Genomic DNA, 25,616 nt, shown 5'->3' with positions numbered 1-25,616 from the left:
CCAACAACAACAACAAAACAAAATAACAACAACAAAAAACCCACCTGTCCTGGATGACACTATGTTTGTCAAGATTGGGGATATTTACTACTATTATTTTATTGAAAGTTTTCTATGCTTTCAGCTTGTACCTCTCTCCTTTTCTCTATGTCCATGATTCTTTTGATGGTGTCCCAGAGATGTTATATGTCCTGTTAATATTTTCAGTAAATTTTTGTCTTTGTCTGTTTGATGTAACTTCTCTATCTTCTGTCACCAATACTCTATTTTTCAATTTGTCTATTACCGGTTGTGGGGCCTGAACTCTGGGCCTGGGAGCTGTCCCTCAGCTCTTCAGCTCAAGGCTAATGCTCTACCATTTGAGCCACAGCGCCAATTCCAGCTTTTTTTTTGCTTATGTGGTACTGAAGAATCGAACTCAGGGCCTCAGGCATGCAAGGCAAGCGCTCTACCACTGAGCCACCTTCCCAGTCCCTATTACTAAAACTTTTACTTGGGTTTTTATGTGAATTATTTAAACATTTGTTTTCAGATATTTTATTTTTACTTTTTCAAAATTGTATATTTTTATATTTTACTGAAATCCTTTTGTCTTCCTTTTTCCTGTTCATTTATCTATTTATATGTTGAATTGTTGACTCTTTGAATTCATTTAAGTGCTTTTATCCATTGTATTGAATTTTATTGATCATCCTTATAATTGTTCTTTTCAGTGCATTGTTTGAAATTTCATCAGCACCAGTCTCATTCCAATCTTCTATTGTAGAATTCTTAGCTTTTGGAGAAGACCTATGTGTTTCTCTGGTGGGAAGGATATTCCACATCTAAAAACAAGTCAAAGATTGAAGTTTTAATCACTCTGTATTCTTTTCTTTCTTTCTTTCTTTCTTTTTTTTTCCGGTCATGGGGCTTGAACTCTGGGCCTGGGCACTGTCCCTCAGCTCTTCAGCTCAAGGCTAGCACTCTACCACTTGAGCCACAGCACCACTTCGGCTTTTTCTTTTTATGTGGTGCTGAGGAATCGAACCCAGGGCTTCATGCATGCGAGGCAAGCACTCTACCACTGAGCTACCTTCCCAGGCCCACCCTGTATTCTTTTAGTTGAAACAGACTCAGTGTTCAGGCAAGACAGTGTAGTCATCAGATTGAAGACCTATTTCTCACTAATTGATCTGAGGGCATGGTTCAGTGCTCAGGACACTGGTCTGCTTGCAACACTGCTAGGATTAAGGTAAACTAGCTAGAGACTCTTGTAAGAAGGATCAGTTGTCCACTTTGGGCTGTTTTCACTGTAGAGGAAAGTTGTGTGATAAGAACCTAAGATGTTGCCTGGAGGGAACAGTGTCCAAAGAGAGAGAAGCTATTTCAAAAACTGAAACCAGAGTCATTGCCTGAGAAACAATATAGTGAGTCAAGCTTGTGGGATTCCTGCCTCCACCTTTTAAGTTCTGGGATCACAGATATGTGTCACGATGCCCAGCTTAACTTTTACCTGCAGAGCCAGGCAGAAACTAATAATACCTGCCTCTGGCATTCTTGACTTTGAAAGACTCTAAGGCAATTTCAGACTCAACTTCTAAAATAAAATAAAGAAGAAAATAATATTCTGCTGAACATAGTTCTAAGCCAGAAGCAGTTCATCTCTGGCTTAAAGCAATTCATCCTATATGCATTTTCCCCTTCTCCTTGTACAAAGGAAACTCATAAGATCGAATAAAGGGCTGTAGTCCTAGTGCAAGCAAATCTCATCTTAGTTCTGCCAAATAACCAAACACTTCGAACCTCACCACTATCTAGTGAATTTTTTTTTTTTTTTTTTTTGGTCGGTCATGGGGCCTGAACTCTGGGCCTGGGCGCTGTCCCTCAGCTCTTCAGCTCAAGGCTTAAGCTCTACCACTTGAGTGTCAGCCTCACTTCCGGCTTTTTCTGCTTATGTGGTGCTGAAGAATTGAACCCGGGGCCTCATGCATGCAAGTCAAGCACTCTACCACTGAGCCACCTTCCCAGCCCCTGAATTTTTTTTTTTTTTACCTATTTTGATCTGTTTTCTGGACTTAAGCTTTTTCAGCAGGAAATACACAAATACGTAATGCTACTCAGTAGAAGCAGAAACTTGAGTGAGGAACTTGGATTGCTTCTTTCATAGCTGATTATAGGACAGAGGTCCCATGCAAGTTCTTAGAATAATGTGTCTGCTTTATTAAGTTGTGACATACTTGATTTGATAATGGATACCAGAAAGAGTAGTTTAGATGCTTATTATGTTCTGTGCTCCCTTCATGGTTCATATTGACAACCTTGTTTTATATCACTGATTGCCTACCCCGTATTCCATGGCCACATTTCATTGGAGCCATGTAGGTCTCTCTCTAAAGAACCCTTAATACACAGTTATGGTCAACATCCTATACAGCACAATGACATGAAATGCTTTGCTTTAATTGAAGTATGACTTTGCTAACCACTAACTCTAATAAAAATGTAGCTGCAGAAATATTTTCATTTTATAGTTTGTAAGCACTTTCTGCCACCAGGATGGAATACCTTTTTAGTGTGTATATATGTCCAGTGTCTATCAACATTTCTTGGAAGAAAAAATAAAAATATCCAAATATAGTAGATTCATGATGAAAAAGTGATTTGTTTAGAGAAGTAAAATAAGTCTTTCTCAACTGTGTCCCTGGAAAAACATTAAAGGCATTTTCTTCTAATCTTCAATTCGAATAGCTTTTATCAAAAAACTACTACTTTGAAAAAAATACATGTGACTTTTTTAATCTAACTAGTTAAAAATAGAAAATTAGAACCAGAGACAAACCATAATTATCCAAAACGAACCTAGCTGACCTAAAACCTGTGCTATATTATCAAAAGCTGAATTGTTTAAATTGTGCAAAATATATTGCTTATTTTTTCAGAGGAATTTTTGGGAGATTCTGAGATAACAAAGGATAGTCCTAAGGGTAGTGGTGATGGTAGTGTATATATAAATTGAATATGTGCTTCTACTTATAATCATCCTGGGCGGGGGGAGATCAATGCTGACACATAAAATGAAGACTATGGGGAAGATTTAAGCACCTTTCTGCAATTTTATTTTCCCAAACCTTGGGATTTAAGAAATAATCATTGGGAAGGAGAAATTTGTTCTTGGTTACTATACCAAGAGATAGCTCAGCCCTCATTATGTAGGTAAATAAGTCATGCCCACCCAACACTTTGCTAAGTAGGCAGGGGCTAGCATAAGGGCAAAGCAGGTGAGTCTGTCAGGGTGTGTCTCTCAGAGCTATGCAAGTACAAGGTTGTCAAAACTAAGTACCTTTTGAAATTTTGGTGCCTTCTGGCATTCTAGATCATTGCAGGAGAAGGTTGGCAAACATATTCTCATCTATAGAAGTCTGAATTGCTTACTATAAATAACTGAAACATTCAAGTTGGAGATAAGAGCAGAGGTTAAGAAATCCAAAGGACAGCAGAACTTGATGGTATGTGTGCCTGTAAAACTAGTCCTGGAGAGGCAGAAGGAAGAGGATCACTGACCAAGCTACAAAGCAAAATCTTCTCATAACAAAACAAAAAAATGAACAAATGTTCCAAAAAAGAGGCTCTCAGTGGTTCCAAAACATGCCACACCAAGGTATGTCACTTTAGCAAATTGATTATTTTGAGCTAAAGATAATTCAGAAACAGCAAATATGCTGTTTCTTCTCTTCTCTTTTCCCTAAAAGTAGGTCATAACATTTTCCATGAGAAAGGTACTCCTCTGGACCAGGAAGAGAATATTCATATCACTTGAAACTAGAGTGCCTATGCTAAAAACGATCTGTACAAATAAATCTACTAAAATACCTTCATCTTCTATTTGTTTTCCCCCCATAAATCTTATAATTGCTTTCCTCACAGTTTGCCACCCCTGGAAGCCATTTTCTTTGGTCATGACAATTCTCTATAATGTATCATATATGCTATTGATCTAAACTGCTTCATTGGCTCTTCATTTTTCCTATTTGCATTTGAAGTGTTAAATAAAATATATGTGCTTTTCTCTTGTAAAGTTGTGTTACAATTGTTTAATTTTCAGGCCTAGCTGCAAAACCTGAATTTTTCCTTTTATGACTTGGGAATCATGAGTGTGTTAAGAAATATTGAAAAGTTTGAGTGTGTAGAAACTTTGAACTGGAGAAAATTGTAAAGACAAAAGAAGTCAAAAGATGGTAGAAAGCAGATACAGAGTAGGAGAGTAGTTAGAAATGTTAGTAAGAGATGGGTTCCTGAATTTTTGCAGACTGCTAGTGCTGCTTTTGATTCTGCAAAGATTGGTGCTAAGAAGGGGAAAAAGATGAAATCATGGAAACTAAACCATAAACTGACCACTGCCCCAAGCAACATAGATTATTGTCCTTTCCTATGTGCTTATGATTCCTGTCTTTTGGTTTTTATGAGTATGGTTATACCAAGTAACCCCAAACTGGTATTTGAATGATTCTTTCCTGTAACTAAAATAGCTAGTAAATATTGTTGAGTACTGTTGTAATGTATTTTTAGTAGCTATTGAGTAAGTATTGTTGAGTACTGTTATCATGCGTTTCTAGGATCTCCTACAAAAATTAAAGCTTTTTTTTTTTTTAAGTGATTATGCTTCCTTGGGGGAGCATTTGATTATACGGGCTACTTTTTTTTTTTGCTTGAACTCTACGCCTGGGCGCTGTCCCTGAGCTCTTCAGCTCAAGGTAAGTGCTCTACCACTTAAGCCACTTCCAGTTTTCTGGTGGTTAATTGCCTGGGCTGGCTTTGAACCACGATCCTCATATCTCTGCCTCCTGAGTAGCTAGGATTACAGGTCTGAGCCACTGGTGCCCAGCGTTTTTTTCTGTTTGTTTGTTTGGAGATAGAGTATTTCTATATATCACAGGCTAACCTGCTGATCTCAAATTTATGGTCCTCTTGCTTCAGCCTTCTAAGTGTTGACATTATTGGTGTATGCCACCACACCTGATTTTACTATATATTCCTGTCTTTCCTGTCAGCTTTCTGTTTGGGCACTTTCCATGAGGAAAGGGAAGAGATCATAATATAGTTATTTACTTTCTCAGTTAATGTTTTAGCCTGGTATGGCTCAGAAGAGCAGCACAAATAAGGGGCAATTTAAGGGCCTTCACCATACACCATCATTCTTTTCTTTTATTGAGATATGATTCACATGCCATAAAATTCACCCTTTAAAGACAAACTATTTGGTGACTGTATATTCAAAACCTGTACAACCAGCACAACCACTACAGTGCATCTATTATATAATTTTAATATTTTCATTAGTTTTTTCCTATTCTTCCCTCCCTTCACAGCTCTTGGAAACTACTCATCTATTTTCTGTCTCTATGAATTGGCTTGTTCTGAGTATTCCATAAAAAGAGAAGCAAATAATCATAGGGGTTTTGTGTGTGGCTTCTTCAATTTAACATAATCTTTTGAGGGTCACTCATGTTGTAGCATGTGCCATACTTTATTCCTTTTATGACTAAATAATTTACCATTTCATGACCATATCACAAAATATTGATCCATTAATCAGTGAGTTGTTTCCATTTTTGAACAATTATGAACACTGCTACTATGAACATCATGGACTGGCTTTTGTATGAAATACATTATTTTATTCTTTGCGGTAGTGTGGTAAGTCAGCTTTCCATCATTTAACAAAACATATGTGATAATGTATAATGAGAACATGTTTGTATTTTGGTTTTGGAGGTTCCAGTCCATATCAGGCAGCTGTATTGCTTTTAGGCCTCTGAGATGGCACAGGAAGGAATAAACTGTGCACCTCATGCTGCAAAGAAAAAGAGAAAGAAGGGGATAGGGCCACATGGTTGTATTTGAGAGTATGCCACTAACAGGGTAAGAACATCCCACTAGGCTTTACATACTGAAGTTTCCACCACCTCCCAATAGCACCAGGGGCCAAGCCTTACATGGGCCTTTGGGGAAAATTCAATATCCAAGTGGTATCGCCAGCAGTTCCACCCAGGTCTGGCCCTTAGATGGGTAGTTCTCAAACATTTTGGTCTCGACATAATTTTACTCTTAGAACTGTAAAGAGTTTTTACTTATGAAGTCATATCTATCAATATTTTCCCTGTATTCAAAATTACAACTAATTGAAATGAGCTCCAGAAAATGGAAATGAGGGTTTTTTCTTTGTTGCTGGTTTTGTTTTCTTGTTCGTTCATTTATCTGTCTTTGGGAGGGTAAGGTGGGTTCGCAGAAATGGAGGGACAAAGCATGAACAAATGCAGCAGTGGTACTCATTGGACACTGAACTATATAACTTTAGTGAGAACAGGAGGGGAAAACTGGGAGAGAATGAGGGAAGGGATGACATTGTCCAAAAAGAAATGCACTCAATACCTGACTTATATAACTGTAACTTCTCTATATATCACATTTATAACAATAAAAATGACAGCTATGACATCATTGCTTTTAATTCTCAAATTTAATAACAATAATGTTATGTAGCAGAAATAAAATTTTTATGAGAAACTATATTTTCTAAAAATAGTGAAATGATTTTTTTTGTCAGTCATGAGGCTTGAACTTTGAGCCTGGGCACTGTCCCTCAGCTCTTCAGCTCAAGGCTAGCGCTTTACTACTTGAACCACAGCTGCACTTCCATGAAATGGTTTTTATAAATCTTTTTAGTATTTGACTCAATAGAAAATGGCTAATTCTCATTCTGATGACAGTCAATGATTTGAGATATTCTCCTTGGTTCAAGTGCATAAAGAATGACTGATATCACATAGATATAAAGGTGGAAAAGGAAGGATTTTGTGGAGCACCTAAAAAGTCCTCAGAGAGCCACCATTATATTTTTAAGAATTGCATTTAACATAATGCCACTCAAAAGTAGCATTCAACATCTAAATTATAGCAGATATATATATATATATATATATATAGAATTCATGAGTCCATAGTAACCTTATTTATATCTATTTTTCATGGTGGTGGTGCCATATCATATTCCAGCCATGTCCTTAAATCTGCTTTAATTTCCTTTTTCAGGTTTTTGAAGTTTTTAATCATAGAGGTCCCTCACATCTTTGGTTAAGTTAATTCCTAGATATTATTTTTGAGGCTATTACAAATGGAGTTGCTTTCCTGATTTCAGCCTCAGTTTTCTAATTTTTGGCATACTAGAAAGCTATTGATTTTTGTGGGTTAATTTTATATCCTGCTACTTTGCCAAAGTTTCCAATCTGCTCAAGTAACTTGGAAGAGGAATCTATAGGGCTCTTTAAATACAGGATCATGTCATCTGCAAAGAGGGAGAGTTTTACTTCTTTCTCTGTTTGGATCCCCTTTATGTTTGTCTATTGCCTTATTGCTCTGGCTAGGAATTACAATACCATATTGAAAAGGAGTAGAGAGAATGGACATCCTTGTCTCATTCTTGATTTTAGAGGTAATAGTTTTAACTTTTTACCATTAATTATAATATTGGCTGTAGGTTTGTCACATAGAGCCTTTAGCCTTTATTTTATTGAGAAATGTTCCGTGGATTCTTAGCTTCTCCAGAGCTTTTATCATAAAGGGATATTGGATGCTTTTTCTGTATCTCTTGAGATGATCATGAGATTCTTGTCCTTGCTTCTGATGTGTTGAATTACACTAATTCATTTGCATATATTGGACCACTTTTGCATCCCTGGAATGAATCCTGTTTGATTATAGTACATGTTTTTTTTTTTTATTAGGTTTTGAAGTTGGCTGGCCAGAATTTTGTTGAGAAGTTTTGCATCACTGTTCTTCAAAGAAATGGGTCTATAATTCTCTTTCTTTGATGAGTCTCTATCTGGTTTTTGGATGGGGATTATGCAGGCTTCATAGAATGAGTTTGGTGGAGATCTTTTACTTTCAATTTCATTGAAGAGTTTGAAGATTGGAGTGAGTTCTTTGAAGGCCTTATATAATTCATCTGTGAATCCATCTAAGCTGGCCTTTTCTTGGATGGGAGGTCTTTTATTGCCACTTTTATTTCTTGCTTGTTAAGGGTCTATTTAGTTGTTTTAAATCTTCTTGGTTTAGTTTGGGTATATCAATATTTGCTAGAAATTCTTCCCTTTCTTCCAGATTCTTGTATTTGTTAGCATAAAGGTTTGTAGCGTATTCTCTTATAATTTCTGAATCTTGCTTGTTTATGATTTTTTGATTTTATGTTTTTTGTCTCTAATTCATTTATTTCTGATTTTATTTTAATTATTTGTTTCTATCTACTGCATGGAGTTTGGCTTGTTCTACTTTTTCAAGGAGCTTAAGGTATATAATTAAATTGTTGGCTTGAGATTTATCCAATTTGTTGATATAAGCACTCAGAGCTATAAATTTTCCTCTGAATACTGCCATTGCTGTGTCCCAGAGGATCTGGTATTTTGTGTGTTCATTTTTATTAAATACCATAAATGTTTGAATTTCCATTCTGATCTCTTCAATGACCCCCTGGGGATTCAACAATATATTGTTCAGTCTCCACAAGTTAGAGAATTTTCTATGATGCCTTTTGGTTTTGAGCCCTAATTTCATACCATTGTGTTCTGACAGAATGCAGAGAATAATTCCAACATTTCTGAATTGCACAGATTTTCTTTGTGATCTAAAATGTGACCTATTTTGGAGAATGTTCCATGTGATGCTGAGAATGTATATTCTGATGCTGCTGGGTGAAATATTCTGTAGATGGCTGTTAGGTCTATTTGGCCTATGAAGTTATTTTGTTCTGAGATGTTTCTGTAGAGTTTTTGTTGGGTTGATCTATTCAGAGAAGTCCGTGGTGTGTTAAAGTCACCAACAATCAATGTATTCAGATCTATGTGTATTTTTAGGATAAGAAGTGTTTGTTTGATGAAGTTGGGTGCTCTGAAATTTGCTATATAGATATTTAGAATGTTATATCCTTCTGTAGGAGAGATCTTTTTATTAATATGTAATTTACTTCTTTGTATCTTCTCACTAATTTTAACTTGAAGTCTATTTTATTTGATATTAGGATTGCAACTCTGGTCTGTTTATGGTGGCTATTTGCTGGATAGATTTTATTCTAGACTTTCACTTTCAGAATATGATTGTTTTTGTATGCAAGATATGTCTCTTGAAGACCACAGGTGGATGAATCTTGCTTTTTGATCCAACTAGTCAATCTATGTCATTTAATTGGTGAGTTAAGTCCATTACGATTAAGAGTTAGGACTGAGAGGTGTTTGGTAGTTCCTGCCATGTTACTCACTTTCAAAGGATCTGTGTCTCATCAATTCTCACTATATTTATCTGGTTCTCTGGTAAGAAGCAGCTTAAGTAAAAAAGTTGCTACAAAACAAGAACAAACCAATAAAATTACCAGATAGAGATAGTAAAAATTAGGGCATATCAATGAACTAGAGACTAAAAAAACTATATATAGAATCAATAAAACAAAAAGCTTGTTCTTTATTTTAAAAAATCAATAAAATTGGTAGACTATTATGTAGCTTGACAAAAAAAGGAGAGAAGATCCTCACATCAACAAAATTGAAGATGTCAAAAGAAACATTACAAGCATCCAAGAAATCCAAAAGATTATGAAAGACTATGTTCAAAACATATACTCAAGATGGAAAATCTAGTAGAAATGAATAAATTCTTAGAGACATACAAGGTAGCTAAACTGAACCAAAAAGATATAAACCACTTAAACAGTTCCATAACAGCAATAAGATTGAGGAAATAATAGTCTTCTAACAAGAAAAAGTCCAGGTCCTAGTGGATTGGTAGCTAAATTCTACAAGACTTTTAAAGTTACAGCCAACACCAGTACTATTCAAACTTTTCAATGAAGTAGAAAGATCAATTCCAAACTTATTTTATGAAGCCATCATCATTGTCATTTCAAAACCAAGTAGGGATCTAATGAAAAAGGAGAACTATAGATCAATCTCTCTGATGAAAATAGATGGAAAGCTCTTCAATAAACTACTTGCCAACAGAATGCAGCAACTAATAAAAGAAAATCAAAACATTATGATCAGGTGCATTTATCCCAGAGATGTAAGTCTGGTTTTACATACATAAATTAATAAATGTGACACATCATATTAACAGAATCAAAGACAAGAACCATATGAACATCTCAATAGATGTAGAAAAAGCCTTTGAAACAATCCAATGGCCATTCATATTAAAATGGAGAAGTTAGGAGTAGAAAGAACATACTTCAAAATAATAAAGGCTATATAACAGACCAACAGCCAACATCATACTAAATAGTGAAAAACTAAAACCATTTTATCTAAAATCAGGAACAAGGCGAGGATTTCCATTCCTTTCATGCCTCTTCAATATAATTCTGGAATTCCTAGCCAGAGCAATAAGGCAAGAAAAACACATAAAGTGATTCACACAGGGAAAGAAAAAGTCAAACTATCCCTATTTGCAGATGACATGATCTTACAACTAAAGAATCTGAAAGACTTCATCCCAAAACTCCTAGAGCTAATCAATAACTTTGGCAGAGTAGCAGGACACAAAATTAAGCCACAGAAAATAGAAGGCAAAAGACATAGCAAAAACTATAAAAATTTGAAGAAAGAAATTGGACATTGCAACAATGAGAAGTACAAGTTGTCATGTTGAAAATGAGCTTTACAACGTTGGTGCGGGGTGGGGGAGCAGGGGGAGGGGGAAAGGAGAAGGATTGGGATTGGGGGGGGAGGCTGGGAAGGGATGTGAAGGGTAAACAAAGGAGGAGGCTGCAATGCTTGGTAAGAAATGTACGCATTATCCTGCCCATGTAACTGTAACCCCTCTGTATAGTATGTTCACAAATAAAAAAAAAGAAATTTGACATTGCATCAGGAAATGGAAAGACCTCTCATGTTCATGGATAGGTAAAAAATGGACATACTGTCAAAAATGAACTGCAAACTTAATGCAATCCTGATCAAAATCCCAATGGCATTCTTTACAGAGACAGAGAAAATAATTCAAAATTTCATATAGAACACCAAAAGACCTCAAATAACCAAAGCAATTCTAGGCAAAAATAAATAAATAAAACCAATGCTAATAGTATCACAATCCTAGAGTTCAAGCTCTACTACAGAGCTATAATAACAAAAACAGCTGTGTTGGCACAAAAATAGACTGAAGATCAATGAAATGGACTAGAGGACAGAAATAAAATCATATACTTACAGTTATGTGATATTTGATAAAAGAGCCAAAGATATACAGTGGAAAAAAGATAGCCTCTTCAATAATTAGTGTTGAGAAAACTGGACATCCATATACAGAAAGCTAAAAGTAGATCCCTATTTGTCACCGTGCACAAATATTAACTCAAAGTGGATTAAATACCTCAATGTCAGACCTGAAACTTTGGAATTACTGCAAGAGGGAGTAGGAGAAACACTAGAACTTATAGGCATAGGCAGAAACTTTTTGAAATAAGTCCCACAGACAGATCAGATAGGAGAGAAAATGTTCTGCACAGCAAAGGACATAGTTACTAAACTAGAAAGACAGTCAACAGACTGGGATAAGATCTGTACCAGGAATACATCAGACAAAGATCTGATATCCAAAATATACAAAGAGTTCAAGAAACTTACCCCTACCCAAACCAATTAACAAATCACTATGTAGGGCTAAGGAGAGACTTCTCAGAAGAAGACATAAAACTGGCAAAGAAATAGGACGAAATGCTCAACACCCCTGTCCATAACGGAAAACAAATCAAAAGAATGCTGAGATTCCATCTCACCCTAGATAGATTAGCCAACATTGTGAATTTGAGCAATGATAAATATTGGTGGGGATGTGGGGGAAAAGGAACCTTATTGCACTGTTGGTGGGAATGTAAATTAGTACCACCACTCTGGAAAGCAGTCTGGATGTTCCTCAAAAAAACTAAACATAGATCTTCCCTATGACCCAGCCATACTACTTTTGGGCATCTACCTAGAACAGCATAAACCAGGATACCATGAAGACACCTGCACATCCATGTTTATTGCTACACTATTCACAGTAGCCAATATATCAAACCAACCCTGATGACCTACAATAGATGAATGGATCAAAAAACTGTGGTATTTATACATAATGGAATTTTACACAGCAATCAGAAAGAATAATATGTCATTTACAGGGAAATGGATGGACCTGGAACAAATTATGTTAAGTGAGGTAAGCCAAGCTCAGACAGACAAATGGTGTATGTTTCTCTCACATGCTGAAGGCTAGATCTAATATACACTGGGATAAATGATAAATTATACAGGATTGTAGGCATACACACTGTGAGAGCAAAGGAAGACACTCTTAAGGGAAGAACCCAAAGATGAAATGCCTCTGTGCCTTGGAACATATAATATTTAATGAAATGAACTGCAGGAAATGGAAACAAGAATTTGGGTGGTTTTCCCCCTGCTATTGTTGGTTAAAATGTTGTTGTCTATTTTTGGTTTTGCTGTTTTTTTTTGGTCTTGTTTGTTTATCTGTCTTTGGGGGGTTAAGTCCGACACAGAAATGGAGGGATAAAGGGTGAAAAAATGCAGCAGTGATACTCACTAGACACTATGTTGAAACTGAGCTATACAACTTACGGGTGGGTGTGGGAGGGAAAAACTGGGAGAGAGTGAAAGAAGTGGTGACATTTCCAAAAAAGAAATGTATTTATTACCTGGCTTATGAAATGGTAATCCTTCTGTATATTACCTTTAAAATAAATAAAAATAGGGATGGGAAGGTGGCTCAGTGGTAGAGTGCTTGCCTTGAATACATGAGTCCCTGGGTTCAATTCCTCAGTACCACATAAACAGAAAAAGCTGGAAATGGTGCGTGGCATAGAGTTGAAGAGCAGAGGGACAGCGCCTAGGCCTACAGTTGAGGCCCCATGACCCACAATAAATAAATAAATAAATTTAAAAAAAGAAAGAAAAGCCAAGAAAAATCAGTGTTAAAGGTATATAGGACTTTTCAGAGCAATATCTAAGAAGAGCATAAATAAGATTCAAGAGAAGCTGGGCACAGGTGGCTCACATCTGTAATCCTAGCCACTCAGGAGGCTGAGATCTGAGGATCAGGGTTCAAAGCTGGAAAGGAAAGTCTGTGACACTCATTTCTAATTAACCACCAAAAAAAAAGTAGAGCTGTGGCTCAAATTGTAGAGCAGCTCTAGCCTTGAGCAGAAAAGCTCAGGAACAGTGTCCAAATCCTTACTTGAAAACCCAGGACCTGCACGGGAGAGAGGGGGAGGGGGGAAGGGAGAAAGAAAGAAAGAGAAAAAGACATGCTGGGCAATGGTGGCTCACACCTATAATCCTAGTTACTTAGGAGAGTGCTCTGGGGATCAGGGTTCAAAGCCAGCCCAGGCAGAAAAGTCTGTGAGACTCTTATGTCCAGTTAAGCACAAAAAGCAGGGACTGGCAAAGAGAGGGGGGAGGAAGAAAGATGAAGGGAGGGGGAGAAAAGGGTGGGGAGAGATTAGATATTAATATGACACAAGTGTTGAAATATTTTTATCATGCCAGGGTACTAGGAATGGCTCATAGTGTTGAATTTTAAAGACACTTTTTTTTATCCTTTAGGGAAAAATTCTCAATTATTGTTTTCATTTGAACAGTGAGATCCCAGTACTCAGGTGACTATGAAATATTATTGGAGAATCTTGTCACAAAGATTTAAAGATTCAACTACCCTGTTTAGTAAAAGCCTAGCAAGAGACGTTTGAGAATTGCAATTAGTTCAGATGGTCTGGTTAAAATATGTGAATGAGCTCACAGTGACTGGCCCTAATTTTGAGCACTGTCTTAACATAATCACAGTATGGAACCATTTCTCCTGATGCAGTTATAGTATCACCTAAAAGGCTTAGATTTGCATACAACAGGTTACCTATCTAAGGTTTTCAGATTAACCAGAGAACTTACACCTCATGTTAGACTGAAACAGGTTATTTTTAAATTACCTGTCCTATGGAGCACGAGAAAACCGAATGGATCTTGTGCTAATAGCAGAGTTTATGAAGCCCTCAGCAATAAACTGACATTGAACCCTTTGTTTGGACTGGGAATACCAGAAAACCTTTAAAACAATACCACATGAATTTACAACATCGTTTAAATTGTGTACATGTGAAAAGCAAGGCCTAGCCCTCAGGGTCCTTCTGCAGACTTTGGGAAGTATACCCTAACTGATTGTGTCTCCTCAAAACAACTTGAAAAATCACAGTGAAAAGATGGCAGGCCTGTTTAGAGACTGTTGCTGGTCTTTATGACCTGCTCCAAGAGTGTGAAAAGTTTACATTGGGGCAGTCCATTGTAGTATATGTGACTTCTCAGTTTTTGGTTCTTCTAATATGTCTAGTTTTACCATATTAGTAATTCATCCCCAGTAGAAACTAATATAGAAAAAAATCAGATAACAAACTATTAGGTTACAACAAACATAAGTATCACAAATGTGATTTGACTTGGGGCAAAACTGACACATTGATTTTCTAGCTTATCTTACCAGATCCCTAATGAAGGTAAAGTGTTCTGTTAGGTGTCTTCCATTTTGGTGTGAACATCACATTCATTATAGGATCAGTATACCTATTTTTCCTCTTAGCACTTTATTGCATACCCTACATATGCAAAACCACAGTCAAGGCCCATAAGGATAATTGGTAGAGACAGGTTCATTCTTTCCATTAGAAGCATCCCTTATCATTGTCTGACTTCATCAGGAAGCAGATTATTATAATGCCCTTGTTGCCATAGGAATGGAAGAAAAACTTCATCAGTATGTTCACAATTACAGTTCAGCTCAATAACTCACTTTACTGACTAGACTGCTTCTAGTTATGTAAGTTTTGTTTTTTTTTTTGTTTTTGTTTTTTTGCCATCAGGGCCTTGAACTCCGGGCCTGGGCACAGTCCCTGAGCTACTTTTGCTCAAGGCTAGCATTCTACCACTTGAGCCAGAGCACCACTTCTGGGTTTTTCTGTTCATGTGGTAATGAGGAATCAAAGCCAGGGCTTCATGCATGCTAGGCAAGCACTTTACCACCAAGCCACATTCCCAGGCTCTATTTATGCAAGTTCTAAAAAATGACTTTTCTTCTTTCCATTCTCATTATCCACACACACACACACACACACACACACACACACACACACTGCACCTACCACCACCATTTCCCCACATGAGGGAACTCAAAAATGTCTTTCCAGTTCCAGGTAAGATCACAATGTTTCTTACCTTATCTTGCTGACTACAGGAATAAAGTAACACTCAGAATAGCAAGGAATTCATCTCTGGAGACTAATGCCAGCATGTTGGAAAATAAGTGGACTTATGGCCACCATTTGGCTTGAAATTGTGTCTTAAGCACATACTTATATGCTACTGGGCTTTCATTTAAAAGCCCATCCTTCACTCACTACCTCCATCTCTCCCAGGACAGGACTGTATGTCTCCCCATTAGGTAGCCGATGAAGAGAACACCATGAACTATTCAGGCAGGAGAAGTTTATTTACTGAACTGCTGCCCCCCCACCCTGCATTGTGGAGAGGCATGGCTGAAAAGGAAAGGGGGGTGATCCACCCCTGGGCCAGAACTTATCTAGGCCAGGGACAGTGGCCACACTGCATCTGGACGTGACTTCAGGGTCTGGGACCCTCCTAAGGTGGGAGGCATGTGACCAGAGGTGGCCCAGGATATGACGTAGCAGGAGAGGAAGGTAACTGCTTCCAGGTCTGCCAGTTACCTAGGTAACAGATACTGGGTAGAAACTTAGCCAAGAGGGAGGGAGGTGTTCCTGTTCAGACCTCATAGATGGTCCCCATTTTGCGTAGCAAAATTAACACAGTTGTTATTTTTCTCCAAAACCCTGCTCTTGAAGTAGGGAGACCAGGTCTAGATGCTGCCATCTTGTTCTCACAGACATCCTGGCCTAGCTGGGTGATGGGGGCTTTTCACCCAGCTTCAAAGGCCTAGAGGTAAGATAAGCCATCCTTTGAATTGAAGATGCCTAGCTCAGTTGGTAGAGCAAGGAGGGCTCTGTTTTAGATAATGTGAAGATGCATAATGTTGTTTAGCCCCAGAAAGGATATGCAAATGTGTCATGTTGTTTAGACCCAGACAAGGAAGCTTTGTCCCCACCCAAGCATGTGGTTTTTGTCTTTAAAAGCTTGGTGCAGTTGCTGTATCTTGTCTTTGTGACAAGAGTCCACCTGCAGATGCTGGCTTTCTAATAAAGACTCCAGATTCAACTTCTCAAAATGTGGCTTCTTTCTTTTCTCCTGACTGGATACACAACTGAAATTTATCTTACAACACTCTCACTGTTTGTGAATTGGCATTTAGTTCAGGGACTGAATTATTTCTATCAGAAGCTAGGAGATTAAGCCTGGTTGGAAGAAGCAAGTCACTGAGTATATGACTTTAATAGGCCTGTTCCTATCATTCTCTCTGCTTCCTGGGTGTCATGAAGTAAATGCCTCTGGCTCTACCATACACTCTTGCTATCATGATGTTCTGACTCATCAGGCACATAAACAATGGAGCAAACAAGCACAGTCTGAAGCTTCTGAAATGGTGAACCAAAGTAAGTCTTTGAACTGTTTCTCTCAGGTATTTGTCAGTGACAAAAAGAGACTAATATACCCAGGTGACCCAGTAACCTTTGAAATTCAGCCCATAACAGTATGGTCCTGAGAAAAAAATAAAGCTTTGAAGAGCACACATGTAGCATCCTCTTGGAAAAAAGATAGCCCTTACATGTAAGTAAATTTTCTGCATTCAAATCAATTGTACCAATCTCAAATAATTTGATTACTGAGTCTCTCACTGAGACTTGCCTATCATAGGATCAAAGTCAAATTTCCAGACCACAAAGTTCAAAAAGAGATCCTACAGTGTGGAGGGATCCCCAACTCCTCTCTACTGTCCTTGTCCATTCACCTATTTCTCCCCACAGTTGTTCTAGCCCATGCCTCCTGGCAGTTAGTTTTGTTTCGTTTTTCAGAAATACCCATAGCAATATATATGATAAAACTATTTCTGATACCTTGGTGTTTCTTTTACTTTCTTGGACAATGGAATATCAGTCTCGGTCATGTTTTAGAATAGTATTTCTTTCCCCCTTTATAAAGTAAAGGCTGTGGTATATTCTTGGAAAAACTAGAACACAACAAAGCTCAACAAGAAGGCTGTGGCAGGAAGACCATGAGTTTGAGGCCAGTGTGGGCTACATGGTGAGCATGAGGCCAGGCTGGACTCATCATCCTAACACACAAGCCCACAGGAGGCTGAGATCTGAGGATTGAGGTTCAAAGCCAGCCCAGGCAGAAAGCTATGAGACTCATCTCCAATTAACCACCAAGGTGTGGCTCAAGTGATAGAGTGTTTTTGCCTCAAGTGAAAGAGCTCAGGGATAACATTCAGGCCATGAGTTCAAGCCTCAGAACCAGAAAACTATATAAGTAAAATAAAACAAATTATTAATTAACCACCATTTGAAGTTTTCATTCATGTAAAGCAGGAGATGTTTCTCTGATCTTTTTATATTTTTCTATCCTGTCACATTAAAATAAACCCTTGCTAAACCTCAGAACAAAATTTCAGCACAAAAAAACTCACTCTAGAATTTTGCCATAACAAGATTAATATGTAGAAAGAAAAGCCATCCTGTATAACTTTCAAAAAATCTCTGTGTCCCTTCCTTGTACTTTTCCTTGTCGTTCTTTATTCATGAAGGCCTGGGTAACCTGAACTGCCACTTTTCCTTCTTGGAAATGAAGTCTGAAACATACATTTTATTTGTATTTCAATTACTAAGTACTTCTTTCTCACTTTATTTTTTTAAATCATTTCAAAGACGTTGTTATGAACTTCAAGTTCTACTGGATGTCAATAACTAACTACTTTTAATAATTAATGATGGTTACTGGGAGTTTTACTGCTCAAACTCCACCAAAATGTCTTGTGTTAGTGATTAGATTGTAAAGCCTAGAGACATTATGTTAAATCAGAATGAAAAATGGTGTGTGACATATTTGTTTCCTTTTTATTTTTCAAACCTTATTACATATAGCTTGCTTTTTTTTTACTGTAGCAAACAATTCTCTCTTTTTTTACTTTAAGAACATTCAAAGGACAATTTTAACTGACAAAACATTTGCTTTATTACTACAGACATGCCTACATTTATAGGAGGCCAACTTCAGTGTACTCCTTTTTCTGGACTGGGTAAACAGTGAGGAATTTTCTTCCACATACATTGTATATTACCAGTTAATCTCTCATTACTATTTTCTTTGGAAACTACCACCTCTACCAGGATCTCAAGACCTTGACTCAGCTTCCCTTTATATTTTGTCCTTATTTCTCTTCTTTGCTAAAGACAAATGAAGTAAGCGAGAATGCAAGAAATGAAAGCAAATGACCATTCTGCTGTTGCCATGCTTTACACTATGTCCTTTTCTACTGCTTTATACTTGTCCTTTTTGTATGTGTGTGTGCTCATGTTGGTAATGATGCTTGAACATAGGACTTCATGTTCTTATTCAGCTTTGTCACATGTCTAATTCTAGCTTTTTGCTGGCTAACTAGAGATAAGAGCTTTGAAGATCTGTCTGTTAGGGCTGGCTTCAAACCATGATCCTCAGATCTCAGTGTCCTGAGTAGGTAGGGGTACAAATGTAAGCCATCAGTGCACAGCTACAATCCTCCTGTGTAGCTGGGTGACAGGCAAATGACACTATGCTATGTTTTATTAGTTGAGATGGGGATTTAGGAGCTTTCAGCCTGAGCTAGTCTTGACCCTTGGTTATCCTGATTTCTGCCCTCCAGATATCTAGGATCATAGGCATGAGCAATTGTGCCCAACAAGAAAGGGTAGTTGGACTTGAATTTTCTAGTTAACATTTTATGAAAAGGTAAGAAAGGGCAAATTCCACTCCCTCACATACTGTTTCTCTAATTTCATGTCTGGCCTCTGGCCAGATGTTCCTTAGCCACAAAGCCCATGTGCTACACTCCTCAGCAACACTTACCCAATTCTGTTTCCTGTACTGGTTTTTGTTGCATTCATGTCAGTGGCTTTACACCAGGAATAGTCTACTATCAGTGTCCTTATGTCTTTGGTATCTCATTACATAAATATATCATTTATTTTTATAATCCTAAGTAATATGAATGTACTACTTTCTTGGTTCATCTGTTTTAGTAGTAAATTATCTTTTAACCTCTTAATATTTCCATGTTTCAATGAAAAATATGTATGTATGTATGTATGTATATGCTTATATACATACATGCCTATCATGAGAGGTATAGCTTCCTTTGTCATGTACTCCCTGCCAATGAACTACCTCTTCATAGGCCCTAAGTGATGGGTCTGATCATGGACTGAAACCTCCATAAGTATAAACCAATGACTTAAATGATGTGTGTGTGTGTGTGTGTGTGTGTGTGTGTGTGTGTGTGTGTCTGTATGTGTATATGTGTGTATATTACAGGGATCAAACCTAGGGACTTATTTATGCTATAAAGATGCTTTACCATTGAGCTATTACCTCACCCTTTTCTTTTTTTTTTTGTTGATTCTTTTTTATGGTCGGTCGTGGGGCTTGAACTCTGGACATGGGCACTGTCCCTGCGCTCTTCAGCTCAAGGCAAGCACTCTACCGCTTGAGCCACATCGCCACTTCCGGTTTTCTAGTGGTTTATGGGAGATAAGAGTCTCACGGACTTTCTTACCTCGGCTAGCTTTGAACCATGATCCTCAGATCTCAGCCTCCTGAGTAGCTAGGATTATAGGCGTGAGCCACCGGCGCCTGGCTTTTTTGTTGATTCTTTTAGGCAGTTTGTCACAGTGACAGCCTTAATCCTTATATACTAACCTCAATTTCTTTTCCATTTCAGAAACAATAGGTTTTTTAAATGCCTACAATTAGAAGCTGTGATCATTTTCTTCCAACAAATGTCCTGGAGTTTAGAATTTCAAAAAGGTTTAGAATTCAAAAGCCCAACAGTTGAATTCTATTCAAGCACATTTTCAATTCTACTACAAACTGTCAAAGTGTTCTACAAAGCTCAAAATGCTAGTTTGCAAAGGAGTTCCTGTTTCTTCATATCCTTCCCTAAAATTTCTATTATTGGTCTTTAGATCTACTGGTCTGTGAGTTGACTTCTTCCTTAAGGGAGAAACTTGCTTTAACTTGCTATTTTACAAGTCAAGACATGCTCATTAGTACATACTACAAAGCTTTTGACCCTTTAGAGTCCTTGAGAATAAGATACAGAAATAAAAGAAAGGTTTCACTAATTTGGACCAAATTAAGTATAGATTTAATCTTTTACCCTTTTCTGAATAAATGTTTTGAATTTAACCACACATCAAAATATTGTCTCTGGGGAGTTCATAAACATTAGTATCTTACCACCTATATATACATATATAAGGCCTTCAGTAAATATTTGTTAAATGAACACAGAAAATTGGCACTGTGTAGTCATGCAAGTCAGTGGAAATGAGATTTACTGTCTTTCTTAATCCTACCTCTTTATTGTTCTCATCAGTTCTACCTCAAGTTATTTTTTTGTTGCCTTGGTTTTTGTTCCAGTCCCAATACCATTTCCTCCGAATTATTTAAGGTCATTTAAATCACCTATTTCCCCCCCTTTTTTCCACTCAGAGTCTTCTTTCTTCTTTCAGTCCAATTTATATATGGCCACTGGTGCTACCTTTCTAAAGCTCAATAAAACAATTCCTCTTTATAAAAATTATCAATAGTGCATGCCTTACAAAGCTTTTCAAAATCTTATTTCTTGTTTCAATTTTTCCAGTTTTAGTTCTTAATAATTCTGGCATCAGGTACTTCTGTATTTTGTCTTGCTAGTTATTCTTTTAAGTTTATGGAAACATTGTAGATGCTCAATTTCTGCCTTGGCAATATCTGACAATATCTTTACTCATCCTTTGGAATTCAAACAAAATATTACTACTTCTTTGAGGCCTCCCTTGAATTCTCTGCATAGATGATCCTGTGTGCCCACAGAACTTTCTATTGACTTTCAATATAGCATTTGTATTTTGTATCCTTTTTGTCATGGGACAAGTCTGTCCAACAGAAACATAAGCCATGTGTAATATTAAGTTCTCTAGTAGCTACATTAAATAATTAAAATAAAAAGATAATTTTAGGCCAGACATGATGGTAAATGTCTCTACTCCTAGATACTTTGGAGGGGGAAATTGAGAAGTTCACAGTTCAAGAACAACCTTGTCAAAAAGTTAGCAAGACTCTCATCTCAACCAATTTAGGCATGATGGTACATGTCTGTAATTCTCACAAGCTACAAGAAGAACCATAGTCTGAAGCTAGCTTTGGCAAAAATGTGAGAACTTATCCAAAACTGAGGTTAAAAAAATAAAGACTGATGGTCTAGTTCAAATGGCTGGGCACTTTAATATTCATGAGGCTCTGAGTCCAAACTTTAATACTAGTAAAAACCAAAACAAAACACCTTAATAATGTATTTTACTTAACCCAATATACCCCAAATATAATTTCATAATGAAATGAACATATGAACATTTACTACTGAGGTATTTTATCTCACTTATTTTTAGTAAGCTTTATACATTATTATACTTAAAATCATCATAATCTTCAAGTATTCAATAGCTGTTTCTATTGGGTCCTATATTCAACTGCTACTGTGAACTTTAAAGGGAATATTTTGTTCATTTTTATATTCTCAGTTCCCTGAATTAAAAAGAAATGTTGCTTAAATGGATGAATGACTAGGTGAACAATGATAAAAAAGCTAATATTGATTTTGTACTATATGAATGTTTCTCTGATAAGAAATACAAATGTCGGAAGTGGTACTGTGGCTCAAGTGGAAGAGCACTGGCCTTGAGCTGAAGAGCTCAGGGACAGCACCCCGGCCCAGAGTTCAAGCCCCAGGACCAACAACAACAACAAAAAATACAAATGTTTATTTCTTACCAGAAAATGGTTAGCTAATATTCAACAACTTGATAACTAATAAGTAATTAGGGAGTCTGGGGAAAATCACCTAATCCTTATGCTGTCAGTTTGCTTCTTTGTAAATGGAAAAGTAACTTAAGATGGTCTCTAAAATACTATGGCTTTATCTGAACATAGAGTATTTAGGACAAAGTTATTGAGAAACATTAGATGGGTGGATGTTTTAAGATGTAATGTTGTATGGTGGGAGGGCAATATTTTGGAATTAAGTAATAGAATGTTCAAGTATATTTCTCAGTTCTATGCCTTTAGGCAATTTGACTAAATTCTTCTTTACTTGTAAGTAAAATGGAAGTAGTAGTACTGACCTTGTTATGAGGCTTAAAATTTATACCTATGCCAGGTATGATGATGCAACCTGTAATCGCAGCTGCTTTGGTGGCCTAGATAAAGAGGCTCCCTATTCTATTGCATCCGGGGCAAAAGTTAGCAAGACACCCAACTGACAAGCTGGAGGTGGTAAGACATGTCTGCAATACTAGGTAAGTAAGAGGCGCAGGCAGTAGGATTATTGTCTGAGGATTGGGTGATTATGCCCCAGGCAAAATTTTGAGATCCTATGCGAAAAATGACTAAAACACAGATGGGCTGGGGGCATAACTCCACTGGTAAGAGTATTTGTCTAGAAAGTACAAGCAAGGTCTTGCATTCAAATCCCATACTCCTGCCCCCTCCAAAATAATATCTATGAACAAGCATGTTAAAAAGAAAATAGCAGAGAGATTATTACTGGCTATGGAAAGTCTTTTACTTAATTTTTTCGTAAGTTTTACCAAAACTCTTAAATAGAGTTTACCATATGCTAGAAATTCATACTAAGAGGTTTAAAACATTCAGCTTCACTTCATGCACTCTATTAGTAGGTATTTTTACAGTCATTTGTTTTTTAGCTTCAAGAAATTGTGGTATAGTAGTTAAACAACTAGCCCAAGATCACGTAAGTAGTAAATCACAGTGCTAGTCTACATTAAGGATTCAGTTCTTGGATCAGGCTCCTTCTTCTAGTCTTCTCAAACCAAGTTATCTGCTGATTTCATTAGAAAAAAGAAATCTACAACTGGCTCTAAGACGTGGCATATTGAAGTGATTAAATGGTGGTGCTTATGAATAAATCAATCTGTGAGGTTAACAATTTTTATTTCCTCCAAGAGTCAAACCTTTGGAGCACAGCAATTTTTTTTTCTTTTGTCCATTGTGAGGCTTGAACTCAGGGCAAGGGCATTGTCCCTGAGCTCTTTTGCTCAAGGCTAGTGCTCTACCACTTTGAACCACAGCTCCACTTCCAGTTTTTGAGTGGTTAATTGGAGATAAGAGTCTCTTGGGGGACTTTTCTGCTCCAAGCTGGCTTTGAATTTGGATCTTCAGATCTGAGCCTGAGTAGCTAGGATTACAGGTGTGAGCCACCTGCCACCGGCAACCTTTTTTTTTTTTTTTTTTTAACATGGAAGTATGATTCGCTGCTGAGGTTTTTCTACTTTGAGGTCTTTCTTTGCACATATGCCTGAGAGAAAGCCTACATTAGTAGTTCAAAGGCGTGTAACTACTAACCTTGGAGAGTTCAGGCTCTGTTCTCAAAAGGCATCATCCAAAGAACAGGAAATGGACTGGTCAGAGCCTATGGCTTACACTTTGGGCATGCTATGTTGTTAGAAAAAAAAAGATGACAAAGAAGTGATTCTTGTTTTTGGCAATCTACAGCAGTTCTGTTCTGACTCATACACAAAGGGAGTAAATCCCTAGGAAAGAAATAAAAAGCAGAACAGAGGGGGAAAAATAGAATTTCCAGTTCTCTGAGTTTTTATTCAATGACTACTATCTCAAGATTAAAGCCGAAACTATGACAATGCCAACCACAAAAGATGGGAAAAACACTGTAACCACAAAACAATGGCCCAAATTAGGTAATCAGATATAGAAAGAACTTGGCCAGCAAGGTAGTTTTTTCTTGTCACAATGATGACTGGAAAATTGATAAAAATGATGGGATCTAAAGAAATGTTACAAATGTGAAACCTTCTCACAGACCAGAAACTCCAAATCTGTGAGCCAAAATAAATCTTTTCTTGCAAAACCAAAAAAAGAAAAAAGGAAAAGAAAAAGTACCTTTTTCTTTAAAGACCTCTGAGCTACATAACACCAGGATATCTTTATCTACAAACAAACTCTATTTCTAGAGGAGACAGATGAGAACCAGAAAATCAATGACCAGAACACAAAGAGTACCTTGATGAGCCAGGAATATAGCAGTTTATGCTCTAGTTTAGAATATCTGAAGATCAAATCATTCACCCCCGGATAAAAACAGACTGTATTTTATGGCTCTCTCAAATACTCAATACAGACACTGGATTTTTAACTCTCCTTTTTATAGATGAGGAAATGAAGCCACAAGAATCTGTTTATACTTGCCCAGACTGGCAATTGTGTCCGGGGAAATTATATAGAAAATTAACAGTATTTTTATTGTTGTTGTTTTGCATTTCCACTGATAGATAGCCTTTAAACTATTTTTAAAGGGTTGAGGATGTAGCTCAGTGGCAAAACACTTGCCTAGAATGTGCAAGTCCCTAGAATTCAAACCCCACCATCACAAAAACATTTTTGAAAACAGATAAATTCTGGATATTATAATTTGGCACAAGGCAGAGCTTACTAAACAAACTGTAGAGAATAGCTATCTTATAGAGAATTTTGCTTGCATGAAACTTTGTTATGAGGGTGACCATCTCTGATGAATTCCAGGTAGGTCCAATGGGTTTTCCACTATAACTATGGAGAGTTAATTACCTTCAGTTTTGCCAAACTTTTTTTTTTTTTGGGTCTGGTTGTGGGGCCTGAACTCTGGGCCTGGGCGCTGTCCCTCGGCTCTTCAGCTCAAGGCTAGTGCTCTACCACTTGAGCCATAGCGCCACTTCTGGCTTTTTTCTTTTTGCTTACGTGGTGCTGGGGAATCGAACCCAGGGCCTCATGCATGCAAGGCAAGCGCTCTACCACTGAGCCACCTTCCCAGCCCATTGCCAAACATTTTTTAATGTGCAATACCTGCTTTTAAACTGTCAAGAAATCTGTAAAGCTAAAGCATGAAGAAAATAATTGTTAACCTGCTGGATTCCATCAAAGACATATATAAGACTGTGGGGAATACAGTAGACAAAAGACTTGATGTTGGTTTGGAGTAGGGAAATGGAATATGGTAGGAAGACTATGACATTTCCATTAAGTAGACAGATTTTAGTCCTGCAACCAAGCAACTTTATTACTTGTCTTTTAAGCTTCAATTCCTTATTAGAAATAACTTAGAGAACACTTCTGTGAGTTGCTGTGAGAATGAAGTGAAGTTTTAATGAGAACATCAAAACTATGCTCAATAAGACATTAATAGAAAACTATGTTATGAGCTAGAAAATAATACAGACTGTAAGAAAAATAGTTCCTTGGAGTAGGAAGAGATGGTATTTGCATAAACTTAATGTTTGATTTTATGTGTTTTTAATTTCTAAGAGGTTATGAACTCTTGAGAGGGCCATAACT

This window comes from Dipodomys ordii, unplaced genomic scaffold (genome assembly GCF_000151885.1).
Source record: "Dipodomys ordii isolate 6190 unplaced genomic scaffold, Dord_2.0 Scaffold183, whole genome shotgun sequence".
Classification (NCBI taxonomy): domain Eukaryota; kingdom Metazoa; phylum Chordata; class Mammalia; order Rodentia; family Heteromyidae; genus Dipodomys; species Dipodomys ordii.
Note: the sequence above shows the minus strand (reverse complement) of the source record.